Raw genomic sequence first — 12,636 nt, 5'->3', positions numbered from 1 at the left:
TAAAAAATGCCCCTCCTAAGAGAGAAGGACTAGATATAACAAATCCATTTTTCCTGGCTATCCCCACACCTGGAGACCTCTCCCTCCTCATCTCTGCTTCCTGGCTTCCTTAGCTTCCTTCAAATCTCAGCTAAAAGCCCACCATCTACAGGAAGTCCTTCCCCTCTCTGGAACTACCCCCAATTTATCCCATCTTTGGCTTGTTTGTAGAGTTGCTTTTAGATTGTTTCTCTCCACCAGTCTTTGAACTTCTTGAGGTCCGAGATTTTTTTATATCCCTGGTACATAACAAGTACCAGGCAAACAGTAGGCGCCTAATAAATGTTTACTAACTTGACTTTCCTAAAACCACATGAACCCTATTAATACAAGAGCAGAAAATGAGTCCAAAGAATAAAATAGCCATCTGTATTGGGGCTTGGGGAAAGTCATTTAACCTTTGGTGATATCTACATCATCCATGAAAGACATACGTCTTAGAAACTCGGTTTTCTCATCTATAAGATGGGGTCAAATTAAATGAGTCTTAAAGTCCTAGCCAACAATAATAATCTCTGAGCCTATGATTTTATCTCCTCATTTTGTCATATTTCATAATTCAGGGATTTGAAACTAGGGAAGGTACTTTAGGGGCCATCTCACTTTTGGGTACCATTTTGGATGGGATGTTTAATTTGGGCTTTATATTGTTATGAAGATACTGAGGCATGGAGGGGGTGGGGAGCATGATTTGCCCAAGGTGACACATAAACTAACAAGCATCTGAGTGGGATTTGAACCTAGATCGTCTAATTCCAGATCCATTTCCCCATGCTCCCTCCACAGCCTATTTTAGATGATTATCCTTTTGGTCATATGAGGAAATGAATAGGAAAGTCCTTTGAAAATGTCAAGGGCTATATTGGGACAACCAGAAATCATCTCAAAGTCTGATTTTCAAAGAAGTTCCCTAGAATATGCCTTGGTCCCACCGACTTATTTTCTTAGAGTAAATGTGACATTTATACATCGTTCCCCACCTCCACACATGTACACACACACACACACACACACACACACACACACACACACACCAAGGAGCCAAGTATGCCTTTTCTTTTATTTGAGAGTTCCCATCCTGACTCTGACACCAATTAGCTACATTTAATGGTCAAATCATTTCCCCTCTAGACCTCAGTTTTTTTTTTATCTGTAATGATGGAAGTTAGACTAAACGAAACAATCTCTGATTCTGATTCAGAATGGGAAGTCTAAATAAAGAGCAAAGCGAGTGTTAGGACATCCCTTGAGGTATATGAGAGGGGATGTGACTGCTTGGTTCTCCCTCCTTCCCTCCTGCCATCATCTTTTGTTGAGAAAGAATTTCCAAGTCTGCTATTGGCATTATTTCACCTGACCCCCTTTTTTTAATTGTGCAATTATTGCTTTACTAGTTTAATCTTAGCAAGTCTTTAGAGTGGGCCATTTAATTACAGCAATGCTTTTTAAACGAAAAGCCCTCAGTATTTCATTTTGATAGCTGCTCTATGGTAGATAAATACTAATTATTCCATTAACACATACTCTTCTGGAGGTTTCACAGGCTCCTCTGGTGACTGTGTGCCTAGGAAACCAAAAGGGTGACAGAATAAAACAGTCAAAGCTCATTAATGGCATAAGTGGAGGGAGATAAATTAGGAGACCTTCCAATTTATGGGCCTTTCCTTTCAAAGGGGGAAAGTGGTGGCTTTTATCACTTCCTGGTTTGTTCTCTCCTTTGTGTGTGGCATGAATCTCCATGACTTATTCTCAGGATCCAGCATCCCCTGGCTTCATGTCCTGGAACAGGCAAAGGACGTACCAAAGTGGGGGAAACTTGGGCTTATCAACTTAGGTATGACAGTGCCTAAGCTAAACCAAGAAAACTCCAGATGGGTTCATAAAAGAGTAGGACACAACCGAAATGACGAAGCAACAAACATCAGAGAGTTTGTTTTTCCATTAAGCTCAAAACAATTTCTCTGAAATTTCCACCAAGTTGCTCTGATTCTGCCTCCAGGGGCCAAGCAGAGCCAGTTGTCTACAGAATAACCCTTCAAATGTACACAAAAGTTAAAAGCTAAATACAAGGAAAGGGAGAAAGAGCAAATTGGAACTTACCAAGCTATGGACAAATCCGAGAGATCGTTCATTTTAGTCAACTCCCAGGTGGAGAACAGCAGTCCTTAGCATCGTTGGTGCTTTACCCCTTTGGTAGATGGATTCTAAAGGAAATCAATTATATTGAAATATAAATAACAAAACAATTTATAATTAGCAAATTAAGAACTCCTATTGTAGACTGATTGGAGGGCTTCCACAACCATGTCATTATCCCAAGACCAGAACCTTATCAATCAGAAGATTAGCAAACAAAGAGGATCATTTAAGCTATTAACGCTTAAAATCACCCTAAAACTTTTGGGACATCCGATATATGGCATATATTCACCTATTATCTGTCTCCCCCATTAGAACTCAGGATTCTTGTAAGGAAGAATTGCTTCTTTTTTTGTCCTTATATATCCCTTATGGCTGGCACCTACTAAATACCATTGTCTAAATAGCATGAATTAATTAATAATTGCACTAAATATTATTAAACAATTTTAATATTATAAAATAAATAATTCACAATATATTGATTATAATTAATTATACTCATGACAGATAATTCATTTATAAATAATTGTTGGTTGTAGAAGATAGCACTGGGACTGTTGGGTTTTGGTTTTCTTTTTTAAACCCTCACCTTCTGTTTTAGAATCAATATTGCCTATTGATTCCAAGGCAGAAGAGCAGTAAGGGCTAAGCAATGGGGGTTAAGTGACTTGCCCAGAGGCACATAGCTGAGGTCAGATTAGAACCCAGGACCTCCTGTTTCTACCTAGATGTCCCTAAGGGCTACATTTTGAAGGAAAACAGCAACTTCAAGTGTCTCAGGGGATGAGAGATGAGCATTCCAGGCAAGGAGGACAGCTGGTACAGATGTGCAGAGAGAGGAAAATGGAGCATCCTATGGACAGAACATCACCAAGTACAGCTGAACTCCAGAGTGAGTGAGGGAGTCAGTCAAGTAGACTTGGAAGGCTGGAAAGGTAGTTGGGAGAAGGGTATAAAAAGTCTTCAGTGATCAACAGGAGATTGATTACCTGTGATCCCAGAGGAAGGAGAGAGTCGCTGGAGCTCACAGAGACAACCCCACTCCACCGTCTCCTGATTCTCCATTGCTGGTGGGAGCCAGTTTGGGTTCTATAGTCAAACCACAGAAATCAAGGAAATTTCAAGCAATGAAATGAGAGGCTATCAGGCCTTCCCTATTAAGAGATGAGAGAAGGAGCAACAGGTGGTAGGACCTTTGATTTACAGTACAGGGAGAGTTTTCCAGTGGGTAGGAAAGGGGTTGTAGTCTAGGAAAGGAAAGAGCCTTGAACTCAGAACCCTGTACCTAACACAAAAAGGCCTTGAATTTGAACCTCGTCTCTTGCATCCATCACCTAGGTGATCTTGAAGAGTCAATTTACTTTCCCTGGCCTTGGTTTCCTCCTTTTTAAAAATGAGGAAGTTGGACGAGAGATCTTTAAGATTCCTTCCCGTTCTAAAGCCATGATCCTATAGTTGGAATTCTAGTTCCAGTTTTGTCACTCACTTCTTGAGAGCCTCTCTGAGACTCAAACTTCTATGGGTAAAATAATGGGGTTGGATTAGATATTCTTTAATATCCTTTCCCGATAAAATAAGCTATAAAAGAACCTTGCAGGATTTTAGAAACCTCTTGTGATCCTACGAATAAGAAAAGAATCCTGGGCTTGGGCGTTGGAAGACCTGGGCAGGAGTTCCAGCTCTGATCCTTCCCAGTGAGGTGACTTCAGGCACTCCCCCTGATTTCTCTGGGGCTCAGTGTTACACTTCACCAATCTTAGCCTCATTTTCCTCATCTGAAAAATGGGGATAATAATACCAGCTGCCCCCAAGGCTGTTGTGAGGAGCAAATCCCAACTAGGATCCCACCTTCCACAGCTTTCCCTAATCCACCTTCACTCCAGTGTTTTCCTTCCTTTAATTATTTCCTATTTCTCCTAACTAGAGTTTGCTTTGTAGATATGTTTGTCTGTAGGCTCCCTAATTAGATTATCAGTTCCTTGAGGGCAAGGACTGTTTTTTGCCTCTTTTTGTAACTCCAGCACTCAGCACAGACACTTAAGAAATGATGACTGATTGAATGATATATGTAAAGTCCTTTGCACTCTATAAGAAGAAATGCAAGCCCAGGACTAGAAATGGGAGGTTCTGGGTTCTAATGTGACCTCAGACACTTCCTAGCTGTGAGACCCTGGGTAGGTCACTTAACCCCTATTGCCTTGTTCTTGCTGCTCTTCTCCGTTGGAACTAATGCCCAGTATTGATTCCAAGATAGAAGGAAAGGTTAAAAAAAACAAAGAATAAATGCAAGCTATTATTATCATCACTTCAGTGGCTCATTGATCATTTACCAGGTATACTTTGGTACAGATTCTTTTCCAGACTCAATCCAACAAAAGAAATGTTAGTTGCAAATTCACAGCTGCAGGTTTCAAAAGATGGAATATTTTAATGATAATCCATAACCAGGAACTCCCTGATCCAGTCCTTTTCCCATAGGAGGGTTCCTGGCCCCTCTTTATCAGGCAGGAGTCAGAGGAGGCGCCTGGCGAGGTCCCCTCCAACTCTGAAACTCCTCCATCTGCCATTCGTGGGCCAGGGAAGCTCTAAGGTCTCATCAGGCTCTTGATGGTCTAGGAGTGAACAGAGTTCTAATGGGATGCCCACAGGTGCAGCCCAGCTTCTTCTTCTCTGTTTAAAAGCCTCCTCTAGACTCCCAACGTTTATACATTAAACATTGAGCCCAATGGAGGAAAAGCAGTAGGAAATCTCAGATTACCTACACAGGGCAAAAAATAGCCTTACAGTAGATGTATACAATTTCTCAAGGAAATGAGCTGTCTCTCCTTTGAAGGAACATGTGGAAGCTAAGTGGAAGGAATAATTAGATTAAATGGTGATGTAAACTGGAAGAGAAACATTACTTCCTGACCAGCACCAAATCTCTTACAGGTGTCATGAGGCCTGGCCAGGGCCATGATTGGGGGGCTTTAAGGAACTGGCCTGTAACTCCATGCAAGTGATTGAAAGGTGGAGTTTCCTGGGGGGCCCCCGGCACCCTGAGAGCATCTTGGTGAAATGAGCATTTGTTCTCAGTTACTTAGAGGAAAATAAAAAACAGGATTCATGGTAAATGGATGTTTTAATGGCTTATTTTGTTGCCTATGGGGCAAATACTTGCCCAGCTTAATTTTCTCTTTCCTTCTCAGTAGAGGAAGGAAGCCAGGCTTAAAATCACAAGAGGACCAGCCTAGGCATACCAGGCCTCCTTGCCCCCTTTTGCAGTAGGAAGCCATGGACGCTGGTCAGGAGAGGGTGACTGCAGTGAGCTGCACAACTCCAAGATAGAAAGGACTAATATCAAGATTGGGACATCCCAGGGGTGTAGCCAGAACAATCACCAAGGTTCTCCCCTGCCTTCCGAGGAGATGAGGAAACATGTTTGATGTCCCATCTCCCATCACCACCCTTTTGCCCAGGCAGTCCCCCATGCCGGACATGCTCTTTCTACTTACTTCCAACTGAAAAAATCCCAAGCTTCTTCAAAACTTATTTCAAGTGCCACCTCCTACACAAAGCTTTCCCAGCACCCTTCACCCTTTGTTTCTTCTTATTTGTTAGACTATCATTCTTCCCAATAAGATGGAAGCTCCCTGGGGGCAAGAACTGTTTCATTTGGGAGGGGGTGTATCCCCAGTGCTCAGCACAGTGTCTGGCACATAGTAGGACCTTAATTGATATTTGTTGGATTGGATGGAACCATCCAGACACATATTATCATTTTTCTGAATAGCACTCATGGGTACCAGGTAAGGAGCTGAAGACTCCACCAGAATGAAGTTTCCCAGGTAGCAAGTTCCCTTTGAATTGGCCTCATAAGATTCTGCTCCACCAAAAAATTGGACAATGTGAGAATTGGAAGGGATATAGGAAGCCCTAGGATTCAACCTATAAACAAGAGGAATCTCTGACAAAGGCTCATCCCTCTCCACTTAAAGACTTCCATAGAGGGGATCTCCAAGGTCAAGAAGGTCTAGGAGTTCTTCTTTGTCATTCTGTCCTTGAAGAACTCCAAAGATCAATATTTAAGTCTTTGCAGCCCTCCTAGTGGCAAGAATTCCCACCTCATTTTGAACCACCATGATACATGCATAAACCAGTGGAATGGCTTGTCAGCTCTGGGAGGAGGAAGGCAAGGGGGGAATCATGAATCGTGTAACCATGGGAAGATATTCTAAATTAAAAACAAGAATTCCCACCTTAGACTCTTGGACTCTGTCTTTCTCCACTAGAATTGGAGGAGAGTCTTTCACAGGGTACACGTTTACTGGATGTTTGTTGAACTGAATTTTGGCTTTGCCCTCTGTGGATGAGCCTTGTTTCCAATGACTTGGTTATGCAGAGGATTCTCAGCTAGGAGGGAGAGAAAATGCTGGATGAAGGAGTCAAGATCCAAAAACATCTCACCAGACTAGACCAGCTCTATCTAATCAGAAGACATTCAAGAGAGACCAATGGAAAGCCTTACACTTGGGTACAAAAAAATCAGTTTCACAAGTACAAGATCAGGGAAACTGAGCCATTTGTATGAAAGAGATGTAGAGATTTCAATAGACTGCTGTAAGAAGTTTATTATGAGTCATCAGTATGAGATAGAAGCCTAAAATATTAATAAGATCCTTTCGATACAGGATGAGAGGCAACCAGGTTTTGAAATAGTTAGATCATGGACCTGCAGTCAGGAAGACAGTTCCAATTCTGCCTCAGACACTTAATATTTGTGTCACCCTGGTTAAGTCATTTAACCATTGTTTTCCTCAGTTTCCTTATCCATAAAATGGGAATAATAATCACACCTATCTCCCAGGATTATTATGGGAATAAAATTAGATCATATTTGCTTTTTAAACCTAAAAGCACTATATAAATATTATTATTACTAGCCATCGATTCCAGGAATAAGGAAGCAATAGTCTTTCTGCATTCCACTTTCATCAAACAATATCTGGAATATTGGTTTCAGTTCTGAGTCCCAAAGTTTTACATGGATGTTGATTAGTGGAAGGAACATTCAGAGGACGTCAAACGGAATGTTGAAGGGCCTTGCGTCAAAGGATATAGTCCTCTCATTCATCTAATACTACTTATTAAGCACCTACTTCATACTAGGCACTGGGGATACAAAGTCAATTTCCTTGAGCCTCAGTTTCCATATCTGTAAAATGACAGAGTGGACTCAATGGCCTTTAAAGCCCCTTTTAGCTCAAAATCTGTGATCCTCTGTGTCTTCAGGTAGAGGATATGAGACCATATTCTGCTGACTGCCCCGGTTCACCAAAAAGCATCAAGAAAACCAAGCAAATTAGTAAGGAAGAGCATCTTTTGTTGGCTCAGCCTTAATCTAGGCACTCATTGCAAGCTCAGGATTCATCCACAAGGATGAAACGCAGAAAAAACAAAGCAGGATGATGAGCTGACAAGCTGCCTTCTCTTATGTAGACACGCCTTTCTTGCTGAAGAAAAGCCACCTCCCAAGCTGCATTCTAGGGTGCACTGAGGGGACCCAGAATCCATACCAGGTTTATTTGCTTTTCTAGACTTTTGCTTACATCAATGTCCTTGACCTGGAATGCTCTTCCTTTTCTTACCTTTTCTCAATTCTCCTGATCCTTCAAGTTCCCCCTCCTCTCTAAAACCTGCCCTGGCCATTCTTGCCCTACAGAATGGGATTCTGATTCAACATCAACCAGTTCTGTGCCAACTGCCTATATACAGTGCCTATAACATACACTTATGCATTGTAATGTCCTTGGAGCATCATATTGCTCAGAGAAGTCTCTGAGTCTCAGTTTCTTCATCTGAGAAAGGGTCACAAAATAATTATAAGATCTTCTTTATCAGGTTTTTGTGATAAAAGCTCTTTGCAAACTATAAAGATTTCTAGATTTTCTCTTAGTGGGAAGAAGGGGTCTAGTGATTTCATCCATGTAGGTAACTCAAGTATATATCCTCCTCTCTCCAAAGCAAATCATGAACTCCTCTGTAACTTAGAAGCATAACATTAGTGGGTAGAGTGCTAAACTTGAAATCAGGATGTCCTGGGTTCATATCCTGTCTTACTTGCTTAATCTCTCCATGCCTCAGTTTCTTTATCTGAAAAATGGAGGTGATAATATCACATCTGTCAAAGGATTTTGTGTGGATTAAATAAGGAAATGCATGGAAAGTACTTTGAAAAACTTCAAATGCTCCATAAATGTTGATTGGAGTCCCAGAAAGGGAACATCAATTGTCCAGGCTCATATGGACCAAGTTTGTCAGAAGTAGAAGTTGAACCAGTTCTTCCTGGCTGTGAGGGCAGCTCTCCATCCACTGTGTCATGCTCTCTCTCTAAATTACTATCATTGTGATTATCTTTACATTTGTATATGTGTGGCCAGTCTTCTCATTTAGAGCGTAATCTCTGGAAGAACAAGGACCTTGTGGCATAACTCTCTCAAGTCACCCAACACTTATTAAAGTGTTTTGTTGTTATCATTTAGTCAACTAGTTTTGTCTGACTCTTCGTGACCTCCTCTGGGGTTTTCTTGGCCAAGATACTTGAGTGCTTTGCTATTCCTTCTTCAACTCATTTTATAGATGGGCAACTAGGGCAAACAGGGTTAAGTGACTTACCTAGGGTCACACAGCTACTGGAGTGCTTTGCTATTCCTTTTTCAACTCATTTTATAGATGGGCAACTAGGGCAAACAGGGTTAAGTGATTTACCTAGGGTCACACAGCTACTAGAGTGCTTTGCTATTCCTTTTTCAACTCATTTTATAGACAGGGAACTAGGGCAAACAGGGTTAAGTGACTTACCTAGGGTCACACAGATACTGGAGTGCTTTGCTATTCCTTTTTCAACTCATTTTATAGATGGGCAACTAGGGCAAACAGGGTTAAGTGATTTACCTAGGGTCACACAGCTACTGGAGTGCTTTGCTATTCCTTTTTCAACTCATTTTATAGATGGGCAACTAGGGCAAACAGGGTTAAGTGATTTACCTAGGGTCACACAGCTACTAGAGTGCTTTGCTACTCCTTTTTCAACTCATTTTATAGACAGGGAACTAGGGCAAACAGGGTTAAGTGACTTACCTAGGGTCACACAGATACTGGAGTGCTTTGCTATTCCTTTTTCAACTCATTTTATAGATGGGCAACTAGGGCAAACAGGGTTAAGTGATTTACCTAGGGTCACACAGCTACTGGAGTGCTTTGCTATTCCTTTTTCAACTCATTTTATAGATGGGCAACTAGGGCAAACAGGGTTAAGTGATTTACCTAGGGTCACACAGCTACTAGAGTGCTTTGCTACTCCTTTTTCAACTCATTTTATAGACAGGGAACTAGGGCAAACAGGGTTAAGTGACTTACCTAGGGTCACACAGATACTGGAGTGCTTTGCTATTCCTTTTTCAACTCATTTTATAGATGGGCAACTAGGGCAAACAGGGTTAAGTGATTTACCTAGGGTCACACAGCTACTAGAGTGCTTTGCTATTCCTTTTTCAACTCATTTTATAGACAGGGAACTAGGGCAAACAGGGTTAAGTGACTTACCTAGGGTCACACAGCTACTGAGGGTCCAAGACCAGATTTGAACTTGGTTCCTCCTGACTTCAGCACTCTATCCATTGGGACACCTTGCTGTCCTACTAGACATTGGAAATACCAAGACCTGTCCTTGTAAACCTTACTTTCTACCAAGGACTATAGCCCCCACACAGTGGAGGAAGGTGATTTCAAGGAGGAGGAAAGATTACCTGAGAAATAAGGAAGGACTTCCTTTAAAAGGTAACACCTTATCTGAACCTGAAAGGAAATAAAGGATTCTTAAGCCAGAAACAAGAAGAGAGGACATTCTGGGCTCTCTCGGGATCTGATGTGAGGAAAGACATAAAGACAGGAGATGGACCTTTGCTAATGCTAGTTGGAGCTGCCAGTGGCGTGTCTATACTGCCCTACATCCCCCAACAACACAGGCTTCTCATAAGAGGTATTGTTGCTTGACTGATTGACACCGATTACTATACAGGACATGCTCCCTTCTTGGCTCTAGCCTCAATATAGTGCAACAACTCTTGCATTAGAAGGAAGCCTTTGAAGGAATATGGTTCCTTCTCCATGAGAAGTCTATACGTACTGCCATTAGCAAAGGCAAATGGTGCCCAGCTCAGCTTTTGGCTTGGAGGCTGGGAATGCAGAAGCGCGCCCCAGTCTCCAGCACCTTGACCTCCTCCGCTGCTGATTCCCCCCAACTCTGCCAAGCTAATTGCCGAGAGAGTAATCTCATTATTGGTTACCTGTCCTCGACAGACCCTCACCACAGGACAGTCTATTAGAGCTGACTGCTTATTAGTCTTTGCCATCCTGAAGCCGAGTGTAACTGACTCGGGTCCATGTGTTAAATACTCCATCTGTAGCTACCCGGGCAGGGTGAAAGCCTGCCAATGGTTGCTCTCTCCTGGCCGCCAAACCTCTCCCAAAGAACCATTCAGTCCAGGGTCTCCAGTTCCCAAAATCTGCCTCTCAGACCCTCCAAGAAAGAGCCCGCACGGGAGCTTCCCTTCCAACCCATCTGCGCCAAGAAGGAAAAAGGCACCGAACGGAGCCCCCGGCGCCCCTGCTCCGGAGGGCAGAGCCCGGCTGTATTTATTAACTGTCTGACGGGTGATACGTGTTTCCATTGATGTTTTTGCTGAGGTGTAAATAACTTGATGTTCTCCATAAAGTTTAATTCCTACAGCCTGCTTCTTGGCTTGGGTTTTATTGACTTTGGGACTTCAGAAACCGTGCTGTACCTGCTAGATTAATTGGGGGCTTTGAATCGGCGTCCTCTCTCTCTATTCTGCCAAGGAATTTACTCGGACTTTGGGGGTCAGTGAGAATCCCATGTGTTGTGCCGTACCTACCGCATCCGCCAGGATGGATCAAGGCCCTTGTCAGAGCTGGCAGTGGGAGCGATGTGGCCCTCCGTGTTTGTGCCAGCCCGAGGATAGGAAAAGGACCGAAAGAGCTTCAAGCAGGGCACTCGGAGTTAGAACAACCATCTTAAATGAAGGAATTACCTTTGGGAGAAACTGCTGACCGTGGAGACACTTATTATTAAAGACTGAATGAGAGGGAAAGTAGGGTGACATGTTCCAACTGGGAAGACAAGGAGGACAGAAATTATGACCTAGGATGATTGGCTGGGGGAAATGGGGATGCTTAACAAGAAAGTTGGTGGGGGTGGGAAGAGAAGGGATGACATGGTCTCTGTCTTCAAGTATTTGGAAGGCTGTCATGTGGAAATGGGATTGGTCAGGTTTGGTGTGGCTCTAGAAGGTAGAGTCAAAAACCTTTCAATGGCTGCCAAATCATCAACTGACTCAAATCCAGATATTTTAGCCCAACATTGAATGCCACCATACACTATGTCACATTAAGGGCCCCCACATTCTCCGTGCTCCAAGAAAATTAGACTAGGGGATAGCTGGGTATCTCAGTGGATGGAGTGAGAGCCAAATCTAGAGACAAGAGGTCCTAGGTTCAAATCTGACCTCAGACACTTCCCAGCTGTGTGACCCTGGGCAAGTCACTGAATCCCCATTGCCTAGCCTTTACCACTTTTCTGCCTTGGAACCAATACATAGAATTGATTCTAATGCAGAAGGTAAGGGTTTAAAAAAAGAAAAAGAAAATTAGACTATTTGGAGGAGTATAAAATCATCAGAGTTGAAAGGGATCTTGGAGGTCATTGAGTCTAAACCCCTTGTTTTACAGGTAAGAAAATGAGGGAGCAGAGGTTAAGTGACTTGCTCAGGGTCACACAGCTAGTATCTGAGACAGGATTTCAACTCAGGTCCTCCTCATTCCACTTTGCCCAAACATTTCTTACAATTTCCTTATTAAACTCCTGCTATGTGTTAGCTAAAGCTGGCAGAATGGCATATTAAATAGAGTTAACTCTGGGTGAAGATGGCTCAAATCCTGCCTCTGACATACCCAGGCTATGTATCCCTGTCAAAGATACTTAATCTCTCATTGCCCTAGGAAACTCTCTTTAGAAGCTGAAGATCAGGTATCTATTAGCATTGATAGAGGGAGTTTCCTCATCTGTAGTTCTCTTTATGAATCATATAATAGATCCTGGCCAAAAAAACAAAATGTGCTGCGCCCCAGGGATACCAAGACCAGGCAGAACAGTCCCTGATCATATATAGCATGTAAGCTTCCTTGAGGGGCTGTTCCATTTGGTCTTGGTGTCCCCAGCCCCCAGCATAGTCCCTAGCACTGAGTAAGAGATAAATACAAGCTTATTGATTGATTGGGAGGAAATACTATGTGCTTCAATAAGTCCTACATGCATATATACATATAGGTATGTTTATAAAAAATAAATTAGTAAAGAGATAAATATATCTTTATCATTTATCATATGTATTTATA

The 12,636-nt window shown here is 42.4% G+C and overlaps 1 long non-coding RNA gene across 1 annotated transcript in view; it reads right to left on the bottom strand.

Annotated features, from left to right (window-relative positions):
- Positions 1 to 3,294, bottom strand: part of LOC103102270 (uncharacterized) — a 51,260-nt gene extending 47,966 nt beyond the window's left edge. Inside the window, exons 1-2 of the long non-coding RNA XR_008915845.1 lie at positions 3,171 to 3,294; positions 2,140 to 2,243 (exon numbers count right to left, since the gene is read on the bottom strand). This is a non-coding gene — a long non-coding RNA (uncharacterized LOC103102270). The remainder of the gene's footprint in view (positions 1 to 2,139; positions 2,244 to 3,170) is intronic.
- Positions 3,295 to 12,636: the final 9,342 nt, after the last annotated feature.

This window comes from Monodelphis domestica, chromosome 2 (genome assembly GCF_027887165.1).
Source record: "Monodelphis domestica isolate mMonDom1 chromosome 2, mMonDom1.pri, whole genome shotgun sequence".
Classification (NCBI taxonomy): Eukaryota; Metazoa; Chordata; class Mammalia; order Didelphimorphia; family Didelphidae; genus Monodelphis; species Monodelphis domestica.
Note: the sequence above shows the minus strand (reverse complement) of the source record. Positions and strands in the feature narration are given on the sequence as shown.